The sequence below is a fragment of the Aquila chrysaetos genome, assembly GCF_900496995.4.
Source record: "Aquila chrysaetos chrysaetos chromosome W unlocalized genomic scaffold, bAquChr1.4 W_unloc_5, whole genome shotgun sequence".
Taxonomy (NCBI): Eukaryota; Metazoa; Chordata; class Aves; order Accipitriformes; family Accipitridae; genus Aquila; species Aquila chrysaetos.
The window spans coordinates 524,520-544,855 of NW_024470325.1; the positions used below are offsets into that span (position 1 = coordinate 524,520).

The 20,336-nt window shown below is 55.1% G+C and overlaps 1 non-coding gene across 1 annotated transcript; it reads left to right on the forward strand.

The window, feature by feature from the left end:
* The first annotated feature begins 5,723 nt into the window (after window positions 1-5,723).
* Window positions 5,724-5,796, forward strand: TRNAF-GAA. Its single transcript has one exon. It is a non-coding gene; the product is annotated as a tRNA-Phe (tRNA).
* The last annotated feature ends 14,540 nt before the right edge of the window (window positions 5,797-20,336 follow it).

Here is a 20,336-nt window from a genome sequence, read left to right on the forward strand (position 1 = left end):
CTGTGTTCGAGAGAGAGCCAATACCAGCTGGCTCTAAGACGGACCGGCCACCAGCCAAGGCCGAGCCAATCAGCAATAGTGGTAATGCCTCTGTGATAACATTTTTAAGAAGGAAAAAAGTTGGGAGAGATGGAAAACGGCAGCCAGAGAGAGGAGTGAGAACATGTAAGAGAAACAACCCTGAGGACACCAAGGTCAGTGCAGAAGGAGGGGGAGGAGATGCTCCAGGCGCTGGAGCAGAGATTCCCCTGCAGCCCGTGGTGAAGACCATGGTGAGGCAGGCTGTCCCCCTGCAGTCCATGGAGGTCCAAGGTGGATCAGATCTCCACCTGCAGCCTGTGGAGGACCCCACGCCGGAGCAGGTGGGTTCCTGAAGGAGGCTGTGACCCCGTGGTAAGCCCGCGCTGGAGCAGGCTCCTGGCAGGACCTGCGGATCTGTGGAGAGAGGAGCCCATGGAGCAGGTTTTCTGGCAGGACTTGTAACCCCGTGGGGCACCCACGCTGGAGCAGTGTGCTCCTGAAGGACTGCACGCCGTGGAAAGGACCCATGCTGGAGCAGTTTGTGAAGAACTGCAGCCCATGGGAAGGACCCACGTTGGAGAAGTTCATGGAGGACAGTCTCCCGTGGGAGGGACCCCACGCTGGAGCAGGGGAAGAGTGTGATGAGTCCTGCCCCTGAGGAGGATGAAGCAGCAGAAAACAACGTGTGATGAACTGACCGTAAACCCCATTCCCCATCCCCCTGTGCCGCTGAGGGGGTTGGTAGAGAACCCGGGAGTGATTGGATTACCTGGTCCTGGCCTATCAGCTCTTCAGTCCAGAGTGACAACACAGGTACATACCCAAGCCATGTGTCTCCTTGTCCTGGTTTCAGCTGGGATAGAGTTAATTGTCTTCCTATTAGCTGGTACAGTGCTATGTTTTGAGTTCAGTATGAGAAGAATGTTGATAACACACTGATGTTTTCCGCTGTTGCTAAGTAATGTTTAGTCTCAACTCAAGGATTTTTCAGCTTCTTATGCCCAGCCAGCGAGAAAGCTGGAGGGGCACAAAAATTTGGGAGGGGACACAGCTAGGACAGCTGACCCAAAGTGGCCAACGGGGTATTCCATACCATGTGACGTCACATCTAGTACATAAACTGGGGGGGATGTTCTCTTGGGGACTAACTGGGTGTCGATCGGCAGGTGGTGAGCAATTGCATTCTGCATCACTTGTATATTCTAATCCTTTTACTATTACTATTATCATTTTATTAGTGTTATTATTATCATTATTAGTTTCTTCCTTTCTGTTCTATTAAACTGTTCTTATCTCCACCCACAAGTTTTACTTTTTTGGTCCGATTCTCTCCCCCATCCCACTGGGGGTGAGTGAGTGAGCGGCTCTGTGGTGCTTAGTTTCTGGCTGGGGTGAAACCATGACAGTCCTTTTTGGCGCCCGACGTGAGGTACGAAGGGTTGAGATAATGACAGACCTGAGCAGAGCTTGTGAAAACAAATTTTCTGCAAGCATTCATTGTATTGGTCTAATAGTCACTGGTCACTATGTTGATTTATGTGTTCTTAGAGTTGTTATTCTCGTTTTTAAAGTTCTGTTATGTATCACCTCACCTGCTGTATGGAGTCCTATACGACAAGTCACAGAAACTGCTGAAGGAGGTGAATCAAGTCAATTAGCAGAGGTGAAAGCCATCCAGTTAGCGTTAGACATTGCTGAAAGAGAGATGTGGCCAGTGCTCTATCTCTATCCTGACTCATGGATGGTGACGACTGCCCTGTGGAGGTGGTTACAGCAATGGAAGCAGAGTAACTGGCAGCACAGAGGCAAACCCATCTGGGCTGACACACTGTGGCAAGATGTTACTGTTTGGCTAGGGAAGCTAGTGCTAAAAGTATGTCACGTAGATGCTCACTTTATACCAAGCAAAGTAAAGGCATGTATGGCTAGCGTCACTCAAGCTCCACCTAAAAAAAATAAGAGACTATAAAAGGACTTAAGAGAGGAGGAATGTTAGGGAAGACACTATCATAGACAAGTTGGGAGGACATCTCTGACTTCTGGGATCAGTCGATGGGCTGAACCCTTCTTCCCCCACATAGGGATGCCTATTGGGTGAGATTTGAATACTCGGCTGTACCAAGTGCTTCCCCAGGAAACTTAGAATTCTTTAGAGCTCTTTATTCTTTCATAATTTAATGCACTTGTAGTCGACTGTATTATTATTTCCACATGCTTTGCAGGCAGTGTATTTATCACTGGCGATCCAAAAGAACCTGTACTGCTGCTTTAATAAACCATGCTGGTCATTAATCTAGTCGTGATAGTTCTTTAACATAACCAAACTCCCTAACTCTGGTTATCCTAGTGCTTTGAACGGGGCTAATCTGAGAGTGCAGCACGCTATTAAGTGCATCCGTCATCATGATAGTTCAACGTATTGAACGCGACCGGACTTACAGCGTTGAATTGGACATCACTCAGAAATGAAACCTAGCCACCCCAGCCCCTCTGACATCTGAGGATAAGGTGGAAGACAAGGGGGTTTATTTTCTTTACCCTTTAAAGCAACAGATGCAGCCCAAGTCATTGGCTGGTATAAGGACAATTGCAGGGGGGGGGCGGGGCTGCAATGGGTGAATAATGTCAGTGCATGTCAAGGAACAGGGGACAGTGGTTAATGAGGGTGTATAAACATGACTGTTGGAAGTAAAGATGATTTAAGTATGTAGTACAAGTTGTAAGTGTTGGTAAGAGGATTTTTGGGACCAAGAGATGAGAAAGGAAAGGTTTGAGTAGGGTGTAGAAATGCAACAACATATAGGAATGGGGTGCCTGTGTATATATTGAATGTGTACACTCAGGTGTGTGAGTCAATGTGGGTCCTGAGCATGATGGAAAAGCTATGGAATAAGGACGAAGACTGTACTGGGTCTGGTTAGGATGGGTTAACTTTCCTCATAGCAGCTCCTACGGTGCTTTGCATTGGTGGCCACAACAGTGTTAATAACACTGCCATGTTTTAGCTATTGCTAAGCAGTGCTTGCACAGTGTCAAGGCCTTCTCTGTTTCTCTCTATACCCCCTCAATGAGTAGTTTGCATTGCTTGACAATAAAAGAGCAGGGGTTGTCACTTAGCAAGGCCAAGCTTCTTGCTCTATATTGGTGTCTGTGTCCATGTTTTTGGTAGGGGATGGGCAGCAGGAGCCCCTGGGAGAAGAGACAATGAGTTATCCCATGCCGGACACAGCCAAGTCCAGCCAGCTCTGCAACAGACCTACTGCTGGCAAAAGCTAACCCATCAGCAAAGCTGGTGGCACCTCTGTGAAAGCGTATTTAAGAAAGGCCACAAATGCCAGAGTGGAACAGGAGTAAGGAAAAAAAAAAGCGTGAGGAAAATTCCTTTAAACAGCAGGGTCAGTGAAGAAGAGGGGGAGGAGGAGCTGCATATGATGCAGAAGAGATTCCCCTGCAGCCTGTGGAGGATCAAATGCCAGAGAAGTTGGATATTTCCTGAAAGAACTGTAGCCTGTGGGAAGGATGCCACAGGAAAAGTGTAAGGAGGGAGCAGCAGAGGCAAGCTGTTAGGAACTGACTGTAGTCTCCATTCCCCCTTTTACCACTCACAGGGAAAGGAGGTAGAGGAGTCAGCAATGAAGGAATGAAGCTGAGCCTGGGAAAAAGGGGAAAGGGGAGGTGCTGTTGTAGTATTTATCTTTTCTTCTCACTATCCAACTGTCCTGGGTACAGCTGGGATAGAGTTAATTTTCACAGGAACCTGGGAGGGGGCACAGCCAGGACAGCTGACCTGAACTAGCCAAGGAGCTATTCCATACCATGTGACATCATGCTCAGTATATAAATGGGGAGCGGAGTGGGGGTGGTGCTCTCTCGACTTTTGGTGGGGGAAGTGGCGGAGCGTCGGGTTCCGGGTGGTGAGCAGTTGCACTGTGCGTCACTCATTCTCTATATTCTTTTATTAGTACCATTGTTGTTGTTGTTGTAACTTCTCTTTTTGTGTTGTCCCAGGAAATTGTCCTTATCTCAATGCACGAGGTTCCGTTTTTTGTTTTTTCTTTTCTCCTTTCTGATTCTCCTCCCCATCCCACCAGAGGGGAGCAGGGAGGAGTGAGCCAGCGGCTGCATGGTCCTTTGTTACCAGCTGGGCTGAAACCATGACAACAACCCTATTTGAGTTGGTAATAAAATAAGTTAATTTTCCTCCTGTTGAGCCTGTTTTGCTCATGACTAATTGGGAAGTGATGTCCCTGATTTCATAACAAGCAATTCAGCATTGTTTTTCCTTTTTTCTCCTTCTGTACTGTTGAGGAGGAGGAGTGAGAGAGTGGCTGGCTGGGCATCTGGCAGCCAGCTAAGGTCAACCCACCACACAGTCTCCCACAGTTTTCTTACATCAAAGCCAGGAAGCTACAGTCTTGACAGATGGGCAAAGAGGTGAGTAAAAGACTGATTGGATGCATTAGGGTGTCTTCTGGGGCTTAATGATGCTCTCAGTGTCCTGGAGGAGCTGACAGAGTTTTCAGATGACACAAACCTGAGGTGCAGACCAGTCTATACACTGGAGTGCTGCCTTCTGGAGGAACCTCAACAGGTTGGCACAGTGGGCCAAAAAGAACCTTCTAGATTTCAGAGAGAAGAAATGCCAAGTCCTGCCCCTGGGGTGGCCTAACCCTGGGCAACTGCCCTGGGTAGGGTGCAGCTGAGCAGAAAAGGCCCTGGGGGGTCATGGTGGACAACAAGCTGCCCATGAGTCAGCGGTGAGCCCCTGCAGCCAAGAAGGCCAAGAGCAGCCTGCCTGTATGAACAGAAGCATGGCCAGGAGATGAGGGGCAGGGATTCTCCCCCTCCATTCACTGCTTGCTAGACCACATGCACAGCACTACACTGAGTTTGGGGCCTCCTGCCCCCAGTACAGGAAAGACATTGATCAACTGGAGCAAGTTCAGTGAAGGGGCACCAATACAGTCAGGTGTGTGGGGGTGTGCACAGGGCTGGAGAACTTTCCACATGAGGGAACACTGCTCAGTATGGAGATGAGAAGGCTTCGGGAAACCTCACAGGATCATTTCAGTACCTATCAGGCAGTTAAGAAAAGAGAGCCAGGCTCTTCGTCGTGGTGCACGGTCGGAAAAAGAGAGGCAAGGGGCAAAAGTTGAAAGAATGTTCAGGGAGGAGATGAGGTCCATGAGGTCGTAACCATAAGGTCACTTACGCACTGGAAGAGGTTGCCCTGAGAGGTTGTGCAGTCCCAGTCCTTGGAGGTTTTCAAGCCTTCTCTCCCCCTAAATATGGTCTCCAAACATTGAACAGAACACTCTTGCTCATGCAAGAAGGAAGCAAAAGCACCAGCAAAAGCTCTGCCTCCCCCAGGCCCTCTCTTCCCTATGAGAGAGGTCTTCCACCAACCCCACCCTTCTTCCACCTCCAGCTTTGGCCGCTGCGTGTGCCTGGCCTGCCCACTTGCCTTCACCACTCACCTTTGTAACTGAGGCCCGACACATATCTTGGCACTCCCACTGTAAGCTGGCACCCACCCCACACCTGGAGTCTACCTGGCCATGGAGGCAGGCAGAGGACAGGTCCACTCTGCCTGGTGCTGGGCACAGCTTTTCCCTGGGAATGTCCCCAAGGAGCTCTCTTCATGTGTGTGTCAGCCTGTGGCCTGGCAGGGGTGGAACTGGGACAAGGGCTGCTGGGGCAGGGCTGAAGTAGCTCAGCTGGGAGAGCGTTAGACTGAAGATCTAAAGGTCCCTGGTTCAACCCCGGGCTTCAGCAATGATTTGCTCCTGTAGGTTTTTGCAGAGACTGCCTGCCTGCCTGCCTTCTTCCAGCCTGCCCTGGCCCCCCTTGCTCCTTCACCTCTTGCCAGAGCACTGCCCGTGCACTGGAGCTGCAGAGCTGCAGGTTAGAATGAGCCTTCCTCTTGCACTGCAAGCCCCCAGCCTTCCCCTGGACAGGACTCTCCATTCAGTGCTTCTTTGGGGTGGTCTCCTGCCATCCCTCCTTCCCTGCTCCACAGCACTTGGCATCTCTCCTTTGTGGGGTCTCTGCAAAGACCCTGTCTCTCTCCTCTGTGTCATTCTCAACGGGGCACAGACTGCTCCCCTTGTCATAGACACATCACGGGAGAAGAGTGTGTCTCCTGCTGGCAGGCATCAAGGGGATGGAGCTCAGTGGAAGAGCACCTGCTTCGCATGTGGGAGGTCCTGGGTTCAATCCCTGGCATCTCCAGGGGTGGTGCTTTTGCCCTGACTGCCCAGCCTCAGGCAGGTGTGGGCTGGAGGTCAGGCACTGCTCCTCTCCAGGCCCTGTGTGCCTGCCCTGCCCACTCAGAACTCAGCTGTGAGGTGGGGAGGGCTGTGTGTGCTGCCCCTGCTGAGTCCCCTCTTGGAGGAGAAGCAGGCAGCTGTGCTGGACCTGAGCCCAGGTCACTGCCCTGCATCCTAGGCCCACCCCACCCACTACCCAGGGGCAATGATTGGCAGCAGAGTGTGCCTGTGAGGAGACCTCAGGGGGGGCATAGACAGCAGCAGCACGCTCAGGAATCCTTTCTGGCTGCACTGGGAGATGTGGGTGCTGGTCCAGCCCAGGTGTCCTTTGGGACCAGAGCCACACTGCCCTGGTGGCTTTCCAGGGCTAAGGGGCTGAGATTGTCCTGTCTCCAGGTGGAGATCCCATACCACATGGGAAGCACTCTGTGCCAGCAGGTAAGGCTGCCTGGCCTGGACGAGCATGGGCAGGGCTGTGGGACTCCCAGCTGGAGTTTTCTCTCCACCATCCTTCCACCATCACCACTGGCTTGAGCAGAGCCTCAGCTCAGGGAACCTGCCTGCTGTCCCTGAGACATGCCTATTTCCCCACCTCCATGACTTTGTTCTCTGCTCCTCCTGATCAGCCTCAGGAAGATGCCCTGACACTTGGGCAGGCAAGCACCAGCTCCGGGTCAAAGCCCCCAGAGACATTTATTACGAACAAAGATGATGCACAGCGTAAAAATGGGAATACAAATAGAGGAAATTCCAGGCGGTTTCTGTTGCCCATGGGCCAAGGGACATGGTTCCCTGGTGCTCACAGCTCTCCCAGCTCCACAGACCTCTTCTCCCTCCTGGCTGCACCCAGCTGCACAGCAGGGATGGGCTCTCATGGCCTGGGGCTCTGGGACTGTTGTGCACAGAGCTCTGGTGTCACAGCCTCTGTGTCCTCAGGGAGATGTGCCAGAGACACCTCTTCAGCATCATCATAGCCCAGGCTCCCCAGGGACAGGGGCCACATGTCTCCTTTAGCTCCAGGGACCCCAGCACTTCTCCAGGAGCGCAGGCTGGCCCCTGCAGGCAGCAAGGCAGGACAATGCAGTTCGGCCCGTGGGGTCTGTACATCATCTTCCTCCTTGCTCCTTCTCCTACCCCCAGTGCCTCCCAGGAAAACTCCTGGGACAATTATCCCCCTTCCCAGGAGGCTGGGGTCTCAGGACAGCAGTGACTTGGGTGGCACCAGGGATGGCACCCCAGGAACCAGCAGTGCTAAATTTCCCTCTCACCTCCGGGTGCATCCCTGGGCTCTGCTCCCTCCTCTGGCTCCCTGGGCATTTCCCTCTCTCCCTGCCCAGGGGCAACATCCTCCACGGGATCAGAAACCTCCCTGGCATCATCATAACCACCTGCTGGGTCACCTCCAGGTGGGACAAGAACATCTGAAAAGAGAGGGGAGCTGGTGACAGTGAGAAGATACGTCCTGCAGAGCAGAGAGAAGATGCGCAGGGACACAGGGCTGAGACACTGGTATTGGCAGCACCACAGGAGACCCCCATGTCCTCCCCATCACCAACAGTAACACGCAGTGACACCTCTGTCCATCACATGTCTTCAGGGAGATCAACTCCTTCATGCCTCTGTTACCTGGTGCTGATCCCAGACCGTCCTCCTCCTTGCTGACCCCAGGGTAGGGCTGCAGCTGGGTCAGGGACTCCTCTGAATAGGAGCCTGCAGAGATGCACAGTGGGTGTTATGAAGTGAGCCCCACTGACCTGGCTCGTGGCCAGTGCTGCTGGGGAAGGGGGACCCACAGAGCTGGGGCTGCATGGGGAGGAGGGCTGGGAAATCACCCTGCCTCCCTGGGGCAAACCCTGTCTCAAAGGTGCTCCCAGAGCTGCCCTAGGACAGCCCCTTCCCTCACTCCGCAGGTGTCACATGGGGAGCAGGGGCAGGAAGAGAGGGGCTGTCCCGCTGGGACAGGCAAAGCTGTTTGTTTGGGAGAAAGCTCCCCTCCCAGGCCCAGGACCTGGATGGTCTCCCCACAGACCACGTGGCCCCAGTGTCACAAGGACCATGGGCTGGGGGGCTTCAGGGAATCAGCCCGGGGTTGGGGCCAGGGGAAAGGGTCCTGCACATGTGCCTCCAGGAAGGACCCACACCCACCTGAGCGACCAAACCTCGCCTGCTTCTCCCACACTGGGCTGTAACCGATCTCCTCGTACAGGGCCTCAGGGAAGGGCTCCTGAGCACTCCTGGAGCCTGGGGACAGAGGCAGGGCTGGCAGAGGGACAGGCAGAGGGGCAATGGGATCACACTGCACTGCCCCAAACCTGTTTCTTGGGCCAGGCCAGGACTGGCCCGACGGCACAGCCCCACTGCACTGTCCAGGCACAGCTGCCACGTCCCCAGTGAGGGCAACATCGCTGTGGAGATTATCTGGGGCAGCGTCTCCCTCCCATCATCCCTTCGGAGACAGCGCTCATGCCCCTCTGGCCCCTGGGTCATGCCCCCCTTGTCTGACCCTGGAGCAGCTCCCATGTTTCCTCCACCTGGAGCTTTCCCCTATCTGCCCCACGGGTCTAGGGTAGCCAGGGGGTGGGCAGGGCTGGGCAGAGGAGACGGCCTGGGGGCCTGACACCACGGAGATGGACCCTGCTGCCCTGCACTCCTCCTATCATCTTCCTTGTCCCAGAGACCGCCCCCCAGCACTACCCAGAGCACTGCCAGCCTTGGCCATCTCCCTTCTGCTCACATCTCCCCCAGCCCCACTCTGCCATTTCTCTCCTCACCCCATCGCTACCTCCCCCCACCTCTGGGCTCTCTCCACCCCTTGCTGCTGGTGCCCCACGGCCAGGCACTCAATGGGGTGGTGCATGGGACTGGTGGCAACACACGGTCTCATCTCCCCAGCTCTGCCTGTGCCCCTCACTGACACCCTGCAGCCCTTCCAGGAGGTATCTATCTCCCCCTGGGACTGCTGTGGAAAGACCAACCTCTGTGCCCAGCCCTGGTGCTTAGCGCTTGCCCAGCCAGGAGGGCCAGGAGCAGGCAGAGAAGGGCCCCCAGGATGATGCAGATGATGACGGGCACTGAGACTCTCCCGCTGCCACTCAGGCGGCCCTGGGGGGAATCTGTGTGGGCAAGAATATGGAAAGGCCAGCACCAGGCCTGGGTGAGGTGGAAAAAGCACCATTCCTGACCCCCATCACACAAGGCAGCAGAGGGTGGAGGGCCCCAGGGTTGAGTGATGGGGAATCTTCTACCCTGATGAGTAAATGACAACCTTCCCTACCCCCCTCACCACCAGACCAGTGCCTTCTCCTGGGAGTTTCACACCCCAGCAAGGAGCCCCTTCCACCCAGCTGTGGGTCCCAGTCTTGCCCTGGGGATACCCAGCCCCAGGGGGAAGACAAGTTACCTGCTCGGGGTGGGGATGCTGCTGTCCTGGCTGTAGCTGCAGAGGAGAAAAAGGAGAGCTGGGCTGAGAGGGTGGGTGTGCGGGTACCGGGGAGCCTCCTCCCCAACATACCGTGTGTGTGTCTGTGGATGTCCCTGACACATCCCACCCAAATTGCCCCTCCTGCGGTGCTAGAAAGAGAGACTGGGAACGGGCTCAGTGCCTCTGCTGTGGGTGGCAGTCAGGATGGTACAGGCAGCCCAGGGGATAACCCTGGGGCTGCAGGGCCCCACGGGCAATGGCCAGAAGACATCCAGTTCCACCGAGGCTGCTCCCCACTTGGCACCAGGCTCCTGCACTCCGCAGGAATGTTCTTGCTCTTGGGAGGTCAGGGGCCATGCCAGGACCAAGGGGGCAAAAAGCCTTCCCCACTGGTCATCCAGGACTCTGCCCCACGTCCCACGCTGGAAGATCTCCACTCGTCCATCGCACCGGCTCCCTCCACCCCACCAGCCGCAGGGATGCAAAGCCGGCTGAGCCTGGGGAGAGCAGAGATGCCACAGCCATTGGTGGCACCGGGGAGCATGGCATCCTTCAGGGAGCAGGGCGAGGGGGGATTTTCCGATCACACACAACAAGATTGAGCCTTTTGCTGATGAGAAGCGAGGGCACAACCCTCTCTGCAGCTCACACCCAGGTCTGCTGCTGCTGGGGGCACCCAGGCACCTGCTGCCTGGGTGGTGGGATGAGGCTCTGCAGAGCTCTCTCTGGGGATGGGATGCAGCTGTCTGCAGCCAGAGAGGTGGAGCACAGCCCTGCCCTGGGCTTGTGCCACAGTAGGAGAACAGAGGAGCTCAGGCCTGGTGGTGGTGCTGGGGCCTAAGCCACTGCCCTGGGGGCAGATGCCTGCCTCCATTCAGCTCTCTCTCAGAGAGCCGTTCAGCTCTCTACTCTCAAAGTAGAGCGGTCACTCTGAGCAGGCAAAGCCCTCCAGATGGCTCCTGGGGAAGCCAGGGTTTCTCCAGGGAGAAATTCAGCTTTGCACTGCCATGGGATCCCTGCTTTGGGTGGCCACGTCACACACAAAGGGCAAATGGAGTTAATGCAGCATTTTTCCAGCACTCACCTGAGCAAACGACAGCAGCGTTGTTCCCGTGGGAGCATGGTGAGGCCCCCAGGGTGATCACTGGGCACTGTCCCAGGTGGGCTTCTGTCCCGTCACAGTGGAATGAGTCTCTCCAGACAGGGCCAGTCCCTCTCCCAAAATGCTCTCCTCCAGGAATGGACTCAGCAAACCCACAGTTGAGTTGATGACAGAGAATGTGGGCATCCAAGAGATCCCAGCGGGAGGCACAGAGGGTCCCCCAGGTCCCCGACACCTGGACCTCTACCCTCCCTGCACACGCTGTGCTGCCATTCACCAGCCTGAATCCTGTGTATTGTGGGGACAGAGGAGGAGGAGAGAGGGTGGATTGGTGCTCATGTACCCTCAGTAGCTGGCAGAGAGGCCAGAGGGACAGCATGCCTTTCTTCTCCTTCTGCACTATTTTCATGCTGCAGACAATGCCATCATCCCTCCTGTCCTCACACCTGGCCCAGCACCGTCCTTGTTCTATTCCCCAACCCCTGGCACAGCCCCGGTGTTCAGCACCCCTCCCTGAGTCCTTACGTGTGCAGGTGACAACAGCGCTGTTTGCGTGGGTGCAGAGCTGGTCCCTGGAGGACCCTCTGCGGCAGGACATGAGGCGGGATTCATTCCCCACACACTGCAGCTCTCCATCCCAGATGGGACTGTTGCCTTCTCCAAAGTGAGCTGGCCCAGCAACAGGCAGGGCCACGCCGCACTGCAACTCCCTGCAGACCACATCAGCAGCGTTGGGACTAAAATGTGAGTCACAGACAGTTTTCCACTGGTCCCCGTCATGGATCTCCACACGTCCTGAGCAGCAGCTCTTCCCTTCCACCAGCCGGACAAATCCTGGAAAAAAACATAACAGCTGGGAGTTCCCAGAGCCCTCTGGCAGTTAAATGCCCACGTCCCGCATCATCTCCAAGCAAGCCATGACCAAACTGCGCATCACACATCCCAGAGGAAGTTGTTGGGGGAGTGTTGGTGACACAGGCACATCCAGACCCCCACGCACCCCATCTCTACACCATCAGAGCACCCGAGGGAATGTGTCTGTCGCAGACTCACAGCCACAGGTACTGCTCAGACAAACTGCTCCCACACAAGGTTTCCTGTGTTGCCTGGTGTGGTCTCCCCAGCACTGCAGTAGTGTGAGCAGTTTGGATCCAGAAGAACTGGCCCAGAAGATAATGACTGCTGCAGCCTGCTCAGCCCCTGCAGAGCTTTGGGCCAGGCAGGACCATCACCCCGATGCAACCAGAAGCACCCCCTGATCCCAGGGGTGTTCTTGGGGTGTTGGAAGGTTCATTTTAGGGAGAAGATGTCACAGAGCACAGAAACGGTGCAGCTGCTATCATGCCTGGTGCCTGTGCAGGTCCCTCTGATATCTGCTCAGGGGGAGGGTGTTCTCAGCCAGGGACACAGTGCTGTGCCTGGAGGTGTCCACAACCCAGATGGATGGCCAGACAGAGGGGCAGGAGACTCCCACTGGGCCCCTGCCAGCTCTCAGAGAACAGCAGGCACAGACGAGGATCAGTAACTGCTGCCAAAGCCCCCGTGTCGTCGGGCAGCGTGGTGAGCCGTGGGCAGGCAGGAGAGATTGAGCAGTAGGTCAGCGCTGCCTGCACGGGGTCATGTCCTCGTGGGGCTGTCACAGCCCCAGGGATTTCCCAGTGCCAGCCTGTCACTGTGGTGATACAGGAGGGAGCAGCCAGAGTCAAGCAGCTGCCAAGCCCCTAACCCTCACAAATGCTGGTCCACACAGCCGAGCCCTGGGCACAGGCAGTGAAGGGCTTTGTGGCCACCCTGCTCCATTCCCCAGGGCCCAGCACTCATCCTCTCTGAAAAGCCCATTTGATTCAGGTGAGGTACTCATGCCTGTGAAGGGGAATGACCCAGGAGGATCAGCCATCTCATGCTGTTCCTCCAAAGCGTGGAGTGCCGAGCAAGTGTCCCCGGGTGTTTCCAGCACAGGGACCCTCAGCATTGTTGGCTGCAAACTGGCAGAACGGGTGGAGATTGATGAAGCCCAATGGACACCCCGGGGAAGGGATGGAGGATTCATCTGCAGCCCAAGATACTGACTGAGGCAGACAGAGACACTCTGGCAAGGTCAGACCACCCTGGGGTAGGATCCCTCTGGGCCTTCCCCAAGGACTGGGGACATCAGCAATGACAGTCCCAGCCTGGCAGTTAGACCAGTATCACTGGGCCCTGCTCTGGTGTCCACTTGTTGCTCCATGAGAACACAGCCAAGGTCCCTTCCCCCATCCCAGACCCAAAGGCAGGCAACAGGCTGTCTCCTTACCTGAACACGTCACTCCAGCATCCTCACTGTGGTCACAGTTATGTTCACCCCATCCTCTGTGTTTGCAGTCAGACAGGGCAGACTCGGTGCCTTTACAGCCAACATCATCCATCCAAATGGGGCCAGATCCTGCCCCAAACTGTCCATCCTGAGGAGCTCCAACAGCAGACCCACAGCCCAGCTGCTTACAAACCACTGCTGCATCGTTCATGCTCCAGTTGTCATCACACACGGTCCCCCACTGGCCGTTGTGTTTCACCTCCACTCTCCCAGCACAGCGCCTGCCACCATCCGCCAGCCTCACCTCCGCAGCCCCTTCAAACACCAGCATGGGATGGGTCAGGAGAGTGCCAAACCCCAGCACTGCAGGTCTGGGGGAACCCCCTAGCTGGGCCGAATCACAGGTACTGGTGTAGGAGCCCTCTCCCCTCCAAGTCTGCCCCCAGTGCAGTGCAGGGGTCCCTTCTATCCCCATGGGCTGCGCAAGGCTGTGGGTGCCCAGTTCCAGCCCAGCTGGCTCACTTGCCATCCCTCTGCACAAGGCAGCTCTTCCCACCCCAACAGCCACCTGCCCCCCACCCACACCCCACCCACACACTGCCCAGCGCTGCACTGGACACCCGCTACTCCCCAGACCGGCACCCCCTCAACAGCTCCTTGTACCCAGGCCTGCAGCTTCCAGCACCAGCCTGCACCTGCGCCAGCACCATCCAAACCCATCCCCACCCCCAGGGCTTTCTGGGTTCCCAGGGAGCACTGAGATGATTCTGAGGATCCCCCAACCCATGTCCCCTCCTCAGCCCTGCTGTCAGCCCAGTCCATGCCCTGGGCCAAGCTCCCCAGGAAGGATGTCTCTCTACTGTCGATGCCCCGGTCCCCTTCTCTCTGTGGGGTCCAAACCGCTTTCATGGAGTCAGGGGTCCCCCGGACCAGGGGGGCAGTGAGCAGCACACAAACCCTCCGAGGTACCCTAGAGCTCAGCAGTGCCCTGGGCATCTCTGGGTGCTGCCATCACCAGCTAGGCCACCACCAGCTCCAGAGGTACGGTGCTGGGGATTAGGGGATGCCAAAGGGGTACCCCAGGACAGGGTGCCTATCAATCCAGCCAGGCACAGGCTGCCCGGAACACTGGAGCCCTGGGAAAGGAGCTATTCTCGCCCACCCAGATGGGCACAGGGAAAGGCACAGGGTCCATGGACCTGAGCACCTTCTGCCCCTCATCTCAGGAGCACCTGCAAAGAAACCCCATTCCCAGACAAATCCCAATGACCACACTGGTACCTGCTGGCCCTGGGCTGTGGGACAAAGGAGTTGGCACTTACCAACTTCAGTTGACAGTAAAGCCCTGACATCCATCCTCTGGGAAAGGGGACCCGTTATCTTGTGGGATGCTTGCATCTCTTCCAAGGAGCAGTGAGATGTGGGGGTGTGCAATGCTGAGTGCAGGACAGGATCCACATAGGGTGGGTGAGGAGGCAAACAATGCCCTGGGCTGTAAGGACCTGGTGTCTTCTCATGGGCCTCAGTGGAAGAGACAGCAGCCAGGGTGGAGAGGATAAGGATCTCAGTTGTGTTGGCTGGTGGTGATCTCACCTGCTGCAATGCCCTCAGTCATCCCCATTGCAGGCTGTCCTACACTCTCCTACGCCTGTGCTGGTTTCCCGGCAGACTTTAGCTACGTCCCCATTTCCCCATCGCACTCGGACCCTGGGATCTCCGAAGCCATACTGATGCCCTTCTGTCCTTACTGGCTGTTGCTTCAAACACAAAGCTGTGGTCAAGCAAGGATTGGTCAAGGCCTGTGAGTTCCTCACAACCTGCCTGCCTTCTTCCAATACCCTCATCATGCTCTTCTCGCACCCAAACTATCACAGCCCCACACTTGCTTGAATCTTCTATTTCTCTCTGTATGCCAGCCCTGAAATACATGTCCTCCTTCTGCCACCTCAAAATCAAAACTCAACTTATTTCACTTCAGCAGGATGCCCTGCTACCCCTTCCACCACTTCAAGTCTGCTACCATAGATGAAGAATGCTGTGTTGCATATATTTATATTTTGGAAGATGACTGACTTGTTTTTTGTTCTCTTTTTTTTTTTTTTTTTTTTTTAATAGATACTGAGAGTCCTGGGGAAATCACACAAACACCTACTGAAGGATTCTTGATATGGTCAGGGCTGTATGTATGGGGGCACATAAAAATCAGCCCTGCACCTGATGTGAATTACTTCTGTTGCCAGGGAGAAGCTGAGAGCTTTCCCTCATTTGAAAACATGAATGGGAAGGAAAGACAGCATCATTCAGGATGGAAGGGACCTCAGGAGGTTTCTGTGAAAAACCTGCTGCTCAAAGCAGGGCTAGACCAGATTACTCAGGGCTTTATCCAAAGATGCCTTGGTCACTTTCTGGGATAGAGCTGGCACAAAGCCCCTGGGAAACAGCTTCCAGCATGTGGCTATCCTCATGTCGGAAATGTATTTCACTATATGTACACCAACCCCCTTGTTTCAGCCCATTGCCTCTTGTCCTTGTGTCTTGTACCATGGACACGAGCCTGACTCAGTCTTCCTGGGAACACTGCAATGCTGCTACATGTTTAGCCCAAGATCTTCCTTTCTCCAGGCTGGACAAGCCCAGCTCCGTCAGCCTCCCCTCACAGGTAAAGTGCTCCAGACTCTGACCATTATGGGGGCCCTTTGCTAAAGTTGCTCCAGCTTGCCAACTTCTTTCCTATATTAGGATCTGAAATCTGGACACAGTGTTCGGTATAATCCCTTCCCTCAATCACCTGGCTGTGCTCCTGTTCGTACAGCCCAGGATGATCCTGTCCTCCCTTGCTGCCAGGGCACACAGCTGCATCCTGTCCATCTCGCTGTCCACCTAGACCTTTCCAAAACGCCTCCTTCCAGCCAGGCAGCCCCCAAATTGAGCCCCTGACAGGGCTAGTCTCCTGCAGGGACAGAAACTGGCATCTGTCCTTGCGGGATTTCCCGAGTTTCATGCCAGTGTATGCTCTCCTCTTCCTTGAAGCCTTTCCCTGAGCACAGGGGCCTGGAGACCATTTCAGTAAAGAGTCAGGCACAGCAGGCATTCATTCCTTCAGCCCCAGCTGTGTCTGCTGTTATTAAATCACCTTCCCCATTCAGCAGGAGCCTTGCATTTTCCTTGTTCAGCCTTGGTCTCTCAGAAGTGACCAAAGCTCTTCTGTTTGCTTTTGAATTCCTTTGCCACCAACATCTCCAAGTGAATTTTTCTTTTCCTACGCTCATGCCTCCACAACAAATGCAATATATAGAAATTCCTGCTTTGTACCTGTCCTTGCTGACACCTCCTGGCAGCTGCTTCATGGCGCCTGTCCTTGTGCTGGCCCAGCCCCACTGCCCATACACGGTCCCACTCTGCAGACACAGCACAGGAAAGGGTGCAGTCAGGGGTGGGGAAGGTTCCCCCCATTTGTGATCCAATGGCAGCCTTCAGATCACAGTTCCCCCACAAACCTCCTACTTTTGCAATTTCCCCAGCACCCGACCCCTGCCCTGCTGAAGCCTTGTCCCACGTGAGGCTTTGCAGACAGCTCTGCTCCAGGGTCTGCCAGGGTCTGAGGAAGGAGAGAGGCTGGGCAGGGCTGTCTGTTCCCCAAAAGCAGCCCTTGGCTCAGCAGGAAGATGGAGATGGCCTCACAGCAAGACACACTCTTAAAACTGGGGGTGTCGAGCAAGTGCTGCAAATGGCAGCAAAAGAGACACTGGGGATGAGAAAGGCCCTGAGCCACCCTCCCCATCTGTCCACACCGCCAAGGGGACAGACCAGCCTCCTCTCCTCTGCACCTCCATGTCTCCCATGCTTGCCACAAGCCCTGTCCCTGCACCACAACCCCCTGGTGTGAGTCCTTGCCCTGCATGGTCCCACACTGCAAGCTATACACTGATATTTTTCTCTCCTGGGCACTTCCCAGCACAGCGCAGCTCCCCCTAAACTCTCCCCACCTCCCTTGACCTCCCTCCACCTCCCCTGCCCTCTCCCCAGCACAGCCCAGTCTGGCATGGCCCCACAGCAGTGCCCACCACAGGGTGCGGCAGAGCTCTGGGCACTCACCCCACAGCCCCAGACCCTCTGAAGGGCACAGCAGCTCCTCGCGGGTGGAGAGGGCTGAGCCCCAGGGCTGGGGGGCATCTGTGGCATAAGGCCTGAGGAGATCCCCTTGTATGATGGAAATGCTGCTATGGAGGCCAGCTCTGGCACACAAGTGCCCATTGCCTGTCCTTGCCTGCGGTCACAGGCCTGCCACACAGCAGGACTGCAACCAAGCTTGAAGAGCACTCAGGCCTTCCACCAACCAAAGGGTTCGGAAGGAAAGCATGGAAGTGGGAAGAGAGCAGCTCGGGAAAGACCAAGCGCTGGTGCTCCCTGGCAGTGCTGCTGTGCCGGGACTCTTTTCTTCTTCCCCTCTGCACACAGGCACTGCTCCCTGCAGCTGCAGAGAAGGTCTTGGAGGAAGGATCTCAGAAGAACAAGTCACTGCAGGGCCCTTTATTTTGTTAAATACACAGACAGTACAGCTCCTCATTTGCAGAGCTTCCAGGGCACACAAAAGCTGGATAGACTGTGAATTACAATCCCAGGGCATAAAGACATGTCTTTGTGGAAAGCATTCAGGTGAGTAAAACAAAAAAACCCCAGCAAACAAAAATCTCACTCAAACCCCAAAATCAGCCTAAAAAAAACACCAGAAGACAGGCTGGGCCTTTGTAATGAGATATGAGTACTATGCAAAAGACAAAAGGAACTTTATTGCTTCTGAAAAGCATCCAGTGAATTAGTTTCTCAGGGCATCCTTGATCTCCTGGTTTCTCATGCTGTAGATGAGGGGGTTCACGGCTGGAGGCACCACCGAGTACAGAACTGCCACCACCAGGTCCAGGGATGGGGACGAGATGGAGGGGGCTTCAGGTACGCAATCATGCCAGTGCTTACAAACAAGGAGACACGGCCAGGTGAGGGAGGCACGTGGAAAAGGCTTTGTGCCGTCCCTGCTCAGAGGGGACCCTCAGCACAGCCCTGAAGATCTGCCCATAGGACCAGCAAAATGAAAACAAAACACCCAAATGTAAAACAGACACTAACTGCAAGTACCCCAACTTCCCTGAGGTAGGCATCTGAGCAGGAGAGCTTGAGGATCTGGGGGATTTCACAGAAGAACTGGTCCACAGCATTGCCTTGGCGAGGGGTGGTAGTGAAAATGTACTGGCAGTGTGCAGCACAGCATGGAGAAACCCCACTGCCCCAGGCAGCTGCTGCCATGTGGACACAAGCTCTGCTGCCCAGGAGGGTCCCGTAGTGCAGGGGTTTGCAGATGGCAACGTAGCGGTCCTAGGCCATGACAGTGAGGGAGATACAACTCTGCTGCGATCAAAAGAGAAACAGAAAAACTGGGCAGCACATCCTGCATAGGAGATGGCCCTGTGGTCCCAGAGGGAGTTGGCCATGGCTTTAGGGACAGTGGTGGAGATGGAGCCCAGGTCAAGAACAGAGAGGTGAGGAGGAAGAAGTACATGGGTGTGTGGAGGTGGTGGTCACAGGCTATGGCAGTGATGATGAGGCCGTTTCCCAGGAGAGCAGCCAGGTAGATGCCCAGGAAGAGCCAAAAGTGCAAGAGCTGCAGCTCCGTCTGTCTGCAGACACCAGGAGGAGGAAACTGGGTGATGGAAGCTGCTGTTGGACATCTGCTGCCTCTGGGTGTGGAGCACTGAACAAGGAGACAAGGGCAGTGACAAGTTAGACATTATTCTCTGATTAAAATCAAAGCCATTTCTCGTAATACATGTTCACCGCATTTTATCCATTTCAGCGAGACCTCCATTCAGCTCTGTGGTTGGAGCTATGGTTGTTGCTGTCTGAATGTGCCGTGAGGAGCAGGACCTCTGCCCATTGGCTACCAAGGAGTAGTAGGGGCTCCTCTGTAGCAGTGGGTTTCTTGCAATGGTGCCAGTCAGGGGGGCAGTCCTGTTTTTTTTAATTTGTCAGATGAAACTGCTCCTAACGTAAAAGTGTTTGTCAGCACCTGCACTCCCATTGCTAAGAAACCCATAATCAAAACAGTTTTTGAGAGACAGAGGGGTTTTTAGAGCTCTCCCTAATCTCATCTGGTGATTATCTTGGATTTCAGACAACCCCTTACCATTTCTGCTTCACTCAGAGAAAACAAAGTGTGTCCTGTGAGGCAAGAGGATTGCCTGTGGCTTCATGCAGAGAGGGGGGAGCTGGTCTGTCACTCTGTCATGTTCCCAGCTACCCTGAGCTTGCACCTTCAGAGATGGAGGGTAATCACACCCCCATGTTAACCTGAAAGACTCCAGGCACTAGTGAAAGCAGAGAGACCACCCACTGTCCCAAAACCAAGTGTCTCCCCGTTTCTCAAGGTCTCCACACCACACCTCTTCCCAAGGACACACATGGTTCATTTCACAAACCAACACAGCATTCCTCAGTCATGGCATCTCTGTGCTTCTCCATGGGGCATTCAGGTAACACCAAGATTCTATGGGACAGACCTGATTCTGGAGGACACCTCAAGGAGGTAGCCAAGTGTCCTGATGATGGTGTCTCAGGAAGGGAGAGTCAGCTCATTTGCCAGGGAATGACACAGGCTGCATTGCCCCACAGCCCCACAGCTTGGAGGAGAGCTTGGACACCTGTAACCTTCTTCCCATGGACACAGCTGCATGGGAGGACCCACAAGATCAGTGTGTTGACTCTGCAGCTGAAACTCCCATCCCCAGAGAGCCTGACAGCAGCAACAAGGTAACAATAGCAATAACACAGACAAGTGGGGAGAAACAAGGAAAAACACAGTGATGGTCTGGCTCAGAGAGGCAAGGGGAGAGGCAGCTGCAGTCTCAGGAAAGAGTTACCCTTCCCCCAGCTGTGCATGCCACCTCCCAGACACCAGCACAGCCAGGCAGTGTTCTCAGTCCCTGTGCTCTACCCTCAGGAGGCTCCTATCAGACTTACTGATCACTCCAAGTTACAGCTCAGGAGTCTCAGGGACTTGTTCAAGCATGAACAGCTCCTTTTCCATTTCTCCCCCCCAAATTTCCCAGGAGTAGGAAACAGAAACACACGGCCCCCCTGGGGTGCAGGGACCCTGCTCAGAAGGACAGCCCTGGGCACCCCTGCCCTGCACACCCACTTCACACTCTGCAGCCATCCCCAGGTGAAGGCAGCTGACAT